Raw genomic sequence first — 7,647 nt, forward strand, 5'->3', positions numbered from 1 at the left:
GAAAACTAAGCTCATGGCATCCAGTCCCATCACTTCATGGCAAATCGGGAAACAGCAGAAACAGTGGCTGATTTTATTTTTTTGGGCTCCAAAATCACTGCAGATGGTGACTGCAACCATGAAATTAAAAGATGCTTACTCCTTGGAAGAAAAGTTATGACCAACCTAGACAGCATATTAAAAAGCAGAGACATTACTTTGCCAACAAAGGTTCATCTACTCAAAGCTATGGTTTTTCCAGTAGTCATGTATGGATGTGAGAGTTGGACTATAAAGAAAGCTGAGCGCTGAGGAATTGATGTTTTTGAACTGTGGTGTTGGAGGTGACTCTTGAGAGTCCCTTGGACTGCAAAGAGATCCAACCAGTCCATCCTAAAGGAAATCATTCCTGAATATTCATTAGAAGGACTGATGTTGAAGCTGAAACTCCAATACTTTGGCCACCTGATGCAAAGAGCTGACTCATTTTAAAAGACCCTGATGCTGGGAAAGATTGAAGGTGGGAGGAGAGGGGGACGACAGAGGATGAGATGGCTGGATGGCATTACCAACTCAATGGACATAAGTTTGGGTAAACTCCGGGAGTTGGTGATGGACAGGGAGGCCTGGCGTGCTGTACTCCATGGGGTCACAAAGATTGGGACACGACTGAGTGACTGAACTGAACTGAACTGATAAAGACCAACATGTCATCTCCAAATAGGGATTCCGCCCCCCCACCCCCGCTTCCTTTCCAATCTGTATGCCTATTATTTCATTTTCTTATCTGGCTAGGGCTTTCAGTACTGTGTTGAATTAAGAGTGGTGAAAGGAGACATCCTTGCCTTGCTCCAGGTCTTAGGGGAGAAAAGCATTTAGTATGGATGATGTTAGTTGTAGGGGTTTTATAGATGTTCTTTACCAACTTTAGGAAGTTCCCCCTCTTTTCCTAGTTTTCTAAATGAATGTGCGGTTCTGTGCTCAATGTTATGTGGCAGCCTGGGTGGGAGGGGAGTTTGGGGGAGAATGGATACATGTACATGTATGGCTGAGTCCTTGTGCTGTTCACCTGAAACTATCATGAGATTGTTAATCAATTATACCCCAATACAAAATTAAAAGTTTTTAAAAAATGAATGTGTGGTTACTTTTGTCAAATGCTTTTTTTTGCATAAATTGATACAGTCATGTGATTCTTTTTTAGTATGTTAATATGGTGGATTATACAGATTGATTTTCAAATGTTGAACCAGCTGCAAGGATTGATTGATGCAAACCCTTGGAATAAACCCTACTTGGTTATGGAGTATAATTCTTTTTATATATTGCTAAATTCTTTCTAAGTTTTTTAAATTGGAGTATAGTTGCTTTACACTGCTGTGTCAGTTTCTGCTGTATAGCAATGTGAATCAGCCATTCATATACGTGTATACCCTCTCTTTTTAAAAAATTAATTAATTTGGCTGCACTGAGTCTTAGTTGCTGCACGCAAAGTCTTGCTTGCAGCATGTGGGATCTAGTTCCCTGACCAGGGATCTAATGTGGACCCCCTGACTATGACCTGGAGTATAGCCAGTGGACCTCCAGGGAAGTCCCTGTATATCGTCTCTTTCTTAGATTTCCTTTCTGTTTAGATCACCGCAGAGCACCGAGTAGAGTTCCCTGTGCTATAAGGTAAGTTTTCACTTGTTATCCATTTTATGCATAGTAGTATATATATGTTAATCCCTATCTCCCAATTCATCCTACACTACCTTTCCCCGTCTTGGCCTCCATACATTTGGTCTCTACATCTGTGTCTATTTCTGTTTTGAAATAAGACTATCTGTACCATTTTTCTAGATTCCACATATATTCATTAATATATGATGTTTGTTTTTCTCTTTCTGAATTACTTTACTCTGTATGACAGTCTCTAGGTCCATCCATGTCTCTGCAAATGACACAATTTTGTTCCTTTTTATGGCTGACTAATACTCCATTGTATATATGTACCACATCTTTTTTATCCATTCCTCTACTGATGGACATTTAGGTTGCTTCCATGTCCTAGTTACTGTAAACAGTGCTGCAATGAACACTGATGTGTATGTATCTTTTTGAATTATCGTTTTCTCTAGGTATATACCCAGTAGTGGGATTGCTGGGTCGTATAGTATATATTGCTGAATTGTATTTGCTAATATTTTGTTGTGGATTTTTACATCTATATTCATGGAGGATATTGATCTGCAGTTTATTTTGTATTGTCTTTGGTTATTGTATAGGGCCTAACCTCATAAAATGAGCTGGGAAATGTTCCCTCCTATTTTCTGAAAAAGATTATATAGAATTGGTATTAATACTTCTTTAGATATTTGGTAGAACTGTCCAATGAAACCACCAAAACTGAATATTTCTTTTGGACAAACTTTTAGTTACATATTCAATTTTCTTCATAGGAATCAGTCTGTTTCACTCAGGTGTCAACGTTTATTTTATTTTTAAAGGTTTTTTAAAATTCATTTATTTTGGCTGTGCTAGGTCTTCATTGCTGCTTGGGCTTTTCTCTAGTTACGGTGAGCAGGGGCTACTCTCTAGTTGCAGTGCATGTGCTTCTCATTGGCTGGCTTCTCCTGTTGTAGAATACAGGCTCTAGGGCACACAGGTTTCAGTAGTTGTGGCTCCTGGGCTCTAGGGCACAGGCTCAGTAGTTGTGGTGCATGGATTTAGTTGCTCCACAGCACGTGAACTCTTCCCAGATCAGGGATCAAATACATATCTCCTGCACTGGCAGGCGGATTCTCTACCACTGAGCCACCAAGGAGGCCCTCAGTTCAGTTCAGTTCAGTCGCTCAGTCGTGTCAACTCTTTGCGACCCCATGGACTGCAGCATGCCAGGCCTCCCTGTCCATCACCAACTCCCGGAGTTTACCCAAACTCATGTCCATTGAGTCAGTGATGCCATCCAACCATCTCATCCTCTGTTGCCCTCTTCTTCTGCCTTTAGTCTTTCCCAGCATCAGGGTCTTTTAAAATAAGTCAGCTCTTCTCATCAGGTGGCCAAAGTTTTGGAGTTTCAGCTTCAACATCAGTCCTTCCAATGAACATTCAGGACTGATTTCCTTTAGGATGGACAGGTTGGATCTCCTTGCAGTCCAAGGGACTCTCGAGAGTCTTCTCCAACACCACAGTTCAAAAGCATCAATCCTTCGGCACTCAGCTTTCTTTATAGTCCAACTCTCACATCCATACATGACTGCTGGAAAAACCATAGCCTTGACAGAAAGGACTTTTGTTGGCAAAGTCTAGTCTCTGCTTTTTAATATGCTGTCTAGGTTGGTCACAACTTTCCTTCCAAGAAGCAAGGGTCTTTTAATTTCATGGTTGCAGTCACCATCTGCAGTGATTTTGGAGCCCCCAAAAATAAAGTCTGTCACTCTTTCCATTGTTTCCCCATCGATTTGCCATGAAGTGACGAGACTAGATGCCATGAGCTTAGTTTTCTGAATGTTGAGTTTTAAGCTAGCTTTTTCACTCTCCTCTTTCACTTTCATCAAGAGACTCTTTAGTTCTTCACTTTCTGTCATAAGGGTGGTGTCATCTGCATATCTGAGGTTATTGATATTTCTCCCGGCAATCTTGATTCCAGCTTGCAATTCATCCAGCCGGCATTTTGCATAATGTACTCTGCATATAAATTAAATAAACAGGGTGACAATATACAGCCTTCATGAACTCTTTTCCCGATGTGGAGCCAGTCTGTGGTTCCATGTCCAGTTCTAACTTGCATGTTTACCTGCATACAAATTTCTCAGGAGGCAGGTCAGATGGTCTGGTATTCCCATCTCTTTAAGTGTTCCACACAGTCAAAGGCTTTGGTGTAGTCAATAAAGCAGAAGTAGATGTTTTTCTAGAACTTTCTTGCTTTTTTGATAATCCAACAGATGTTGGCAATTTGATCTCTGGTTCCTCTGCCTTTTCTAAATCCAGCTTGAACATCTGGAAGCTCACAGTTCATGTACTGTGGAAGCCTGGCTTGGAGAATTTTGAGCATTACTTTGCTAGCATGTGAGATGAGTGCAATTGTGTGGTAGTTTGAACATTCTTTGGCATTGCCTTTCTTTGGGATTGGGATGAAAACTGACCTTTTCCAGTCCTGTGGCCACTGCTGAGTTTTCCAAATTTGCTGGCATATTAAGTGCAGTAGTTTCAGAGTATCATCTTTTAGGATTTGAAATAGCTCAACTGGCATTCCATCACCTCCACTAGCTTTGTTCATAGTGATGCTTCCTAAGGCCCACTTGACTTTGCATTCCAGGATGTCTGGCTCTAGGTGAGTGATCACACCATTGTGGTTATCTGGGTCATTAAGATCTTTTTTTGTACAGTTCTATGTATTCTTGCCACCTCCTCTTACTATCTTCTGCTTCTGTTAGGTCCATACCATTTCTGTTCTTTATTGTGCCCATATTTGCATGAAATGTTCCCTTGGTATCTCTAATTTTCTTGAGGAAATCTCTAGTCTTTCCCATTCTATTGTTTTCCTCTATTTCTTTGCATTGATTGCTAAGGAAGGCTTTCTTATCTCTCCTTGCTATTCTTTGAAACTCTGCATTCAAATTGGTATATCTTTCGTTTTCTCCTTTGCCTTTAGCTTCTCTTCTTTTCTCAGCTATTTGTAAGGCCTCCTCAGACAACCATTTTGCCTTTCTTTTTCTTAGGGGTGGTCTTGATCACTGCCTCCTGTACAATGTCATGAACCTCCATCCATAGTTCTTCAGGCACTCTGTCTATCAGATCTAATCTCTTGAATCTATTTGTCACTTGTACTGTATAATCATAAGGGATTTGATTTAGGTCATACCTGAACAGTAGTGGTTTTCTCTACTTTCTTTAATTTAAGTCTGAATTTGGCAATAAGAAGTTCATGATCTGAGCCACAGTCAGCTCCCAGTCTTGTTTTTGCTGACTGTATAGAGTTTCTCCATCTTTGGCTGCAAAGAATATAATCAGTCTGATTTCAGTATTGACCATCTGTTCATGTCTGTGTGTAGAGTCTTCTTCTGTGTTGTTGGAAGAGGGTGTTTGCTATGACCAGTATGTTCTCTTGGCAAAACTCTGTTATCCCTTGCCCTGCTTCATTCTGTACTCAAAGGCTACATTTGCCTGTTATTCTGGGTATCTCTTGACTTCCTACTTTTGCATTCCAGTTCCCTATAATGAAAAAGATATCTTTTTTTGGTGTTAGTTCTAGAAGGTCTTGTAGGTCTTCATAGAGCCGTTCAACTTCAGCTTCTTGAGCATTACTTGTTGGGGCATAGACTTGGATTACTGTGATATTGAATGGTTTGCCTTGGAAATGAACAGAGATCATTCTGTCATTTTTGAGATTGCACCCAAGTACTGTATATTGGACTTTTTTTGTTGAATATGATGGCTACTCCATTTCTTCGAAGATATTCTTGCCCACAGTTGTAGATATAATGGTCATCTGAGTTAAATTCACCCATTCCAGTTCATTTAGGTTCATCGATTCCTAAAATGTCAATGTTCTCTCTTGCCATCTCTTGTTTGACCACTTCCAATTTACCTTGATTCATAGACTCAACATTCCAGATTCCTATGCAATATTGTTCTTACAACATTGAACTTTACTTCCATCACCAGACACATCCACAACTGGGTGTTGCTTTTGTTTTGGCTCTGTCTGTTCATTCTTCCTAGAATTATTTCTCCACTATTCTCCAGTAGCATATTGGGCACCTACCAACCTGGAGAGTTCATCTTTCAGTGTCCCATCTTTGTGCCTTTTCATGCTGTTCATTGGGTTCTCAAGGCAAGAATACTGAAGTGGTTTGCCATTCCCTTCTCCAGTGGACCATGTTTTGTCAGAACTCTCCACCATGACCTGTCCGTCTTGGGTGGCCCTACATGGCATGGCTCATGGTTTCATTGAGTTAGACAAGGCTGTTGTCCACGTGATCAGTTTGATTAGTTTTATGTGATTGTGGTTTTCATTCTGTCTGCCCTCTGATGAATCAGGATAAGAGACTTATGGAAGCTTCCTGATGGGAGAGACTGACTGTGGGGAAAACTGGGTCTTGTTCTGATGGGCAGGGCCGTGCTCAGTAAGCAACAGTTAGAACTGGATATGAAACAACAGACTGGTTCCAAATTGGGAAAGGAGTACGTCAAGGCTGTATATTGTCACCCTGCTTATTTAACTTTTAGGCAGAGTACATCATGAGAAACACTGGGCTGGATGAAGCACAAGCTGGAATTAAGATTGCTGGGAGAAATATTAACAACCTCAGATATGCAGATGACACCACTCTTATGGCAGAAAATGAAGAAGAACTAAAGAGCCTCTTGATGAAAGTGAAAGTGGAGAGTGAAAAAGGTGGCTTAAAACTCAACATTCAGAAAACTAAGATCATGGCATCTGGTCCCATCATTTCATGCCATAGAGATGGGGAAACAATGGAAACAGTGACAGACTTTTTTTTTGTGGCTGCAAAATCACTGTAGATGGTGACTGCAGCCATGAAATTAAAAGACCTTTGCTCCTTGGAGGAAAAGCTATGACCAACCTAGACAGCATATTAAAAAGCAGAGATGTTACTTTGCCAACAAAGGTCCGTCTAGTCAAAGCTATGGTTTTTCCAGTAGTCATGTATGGATGTGAGAGCTGGACTATAAAGAAAGTTGAGCGCTGAAGAATTGATGCTTTTGAACTGTGGTGTTGGAGAAGACTCTTGAGAGTCCCTTGGACTACAAGGAGATCCAACCAGTCCATCCTAAAGGAAATCAGTCCTGAATATTCATTGGAAGGACTGATGTTGAAGCTGAAACTCCAATACTTTAGCCACCTGATGTGAAGAACTGACTCATTTGAAAAGATCCTGATGCTGGGAAAAATGGAAGGTGGGAGGAGAAGGGGAACAGAGGATGAGATGGTTGGATGGCAGCACAGGCTCAGTGGACATGAGTTTGAACAAACTCTGGGAGTTGGTGATGGACAGGGAGGCCCGGTGTGCTGCAGTCCATGGGCTTGCAAAGAGTCAGACAGGACTGAACTGAACTGATGCTCAGTAAATTTTTAATCCAGTTTTCTGTTGACGGGTGGGGCTGTGTTCCCTCCCTGTTGTTTGACCTGAGACCAAACTATGGTGGAGGTAATGAAGACAATGGTGACCTCCTTTAAAGGGTCCTGTGCATGCACTGCAATTGTAATTTTCAAATTTCTCTCCAAAGAGAGTAGACCAGCCAACATTCCCACTGAGCATGTGTAAGGGCAACTATTTCTCTACTAACCTTTTATTCTTAAAAGAGCTGCCTTAATTACTTAATTAGCTAATAATTTAACAAGATCATTCTAGAAAACTTTCTCTGTATTCAGGCCATAGTACTGCCTTCGGAAGGAAAGTTACCATCTAGGAAGCATCTCCAATTACTTCAGAAATTACCCCCCTTTGCATCCCATCCAAGGCCTCTGGCCTAATACTAAAGTGGTTTTATGTGGAACAGTGCCATGGCAAGGTTCCAATGTGGTAGTCTTTGCTCTGCTGAAACATTTCATAAGCAAAGTAAATTCATTACAGGCCTTTGGGGGCTTAGCTCCTTTGGGACTAAGATTACATCTAAAACATTTCAAGATAGTAATTTTTTTTTAAGCAAAGTTAGGCA

This window comes from Bos taurus, chromosome X (assembly GCF_002263795.3).
Source record: "Bos taurus isolate L1 Dominette 01449 registration number 42190680 breed Hereford chromosome X, ARS-UCD2.0, whole genome shotgun sequence".
Lineage (NCBI taxonomy): Eukaryota > Metazoa > Chordata > Mammalia > Artiodactyla > Bovidae > Bos > Bos taurus.